The sequence below is a fragment of the Cystoisospora suis genome (genome assembly GCF_002600585.1).
Source record: "Cystoisospora suis strain Wien I chromosome Unknown contig_1042, whole genome shotgun sequence".
NCBI lineage: Eukaryota > Apicomplexa > Conoidasida > Eucoccidiorida > Sarcocystidae > Cystoisospora > Cystoisospora suis.
In genome coordinates this window covers 35,933-36,667 of record NW_027153843.1, presented here as the reverse complement: position 1 = coordinate 36,667, position 735 = coordinate 35,933, and positions in this window count along the sequence as shown.

The window sequence follows — 735 nt, the reverse complement described above, 5'->3', positions numbered from 1 at the left end:
GTATTTTTTAAGCGGCATTTCTCATGATTCTGAACTCTCCAACACGCAACGGATTTGCTAAATGAGCGTCGAGTTGAGAACTGAAGGGGAGTCACCAGGGGCACCAGTATTGCATGTGTCCTTTCTGGTGTTCAAACTTGTGCAAGAGAAGAGAAAGTTGCTGTTCTCCTTATCACGCAGTGGACGGAATGCTCCAAAGCGTCTGTCGGGGACACTCGAGGCAAGACAGCCGAAGTTCATTCTGCCGGTTTTAGAGTCTCCGAACTCTTTCTTCATCGCTCTCCACCTCCGTTCGCAGCCGTACAGCTGGAAGTAACCGTTCCGCACGGAGTTTGAAGCTGCTCTGTGCGGAACGGTTACTTCGATCAGCATTTCAAGGCTGTCGACAGTTAACGGGGACAGAGTCGATGCACATTGGCACGTATAACCTCGGGTAGGTTTGCCGGTGAAGCACGATAGGGACACCGGTGAACATAGACGTTTCCAGCGGCAATAGGAGCATGCGAAGGTATCTGGATAGGAGAGGTGTAGGCATGTGGTGGGGAGCGGGCTATGGTTCAAAGTCGGANNCGTCTTAACAAGCGTCGTGGGAATAGCACCCTTCTATGGCGTAGTATATATATGTATAACTATGTCTGTACATCTATGCAGAGGAGAAAGAAAAAACATGGTTCGAGAATGTCCTTTTCATCCGTGGCCGGCCGAGTGTCGGGTATTTTTTAAGCGGCATTTCTC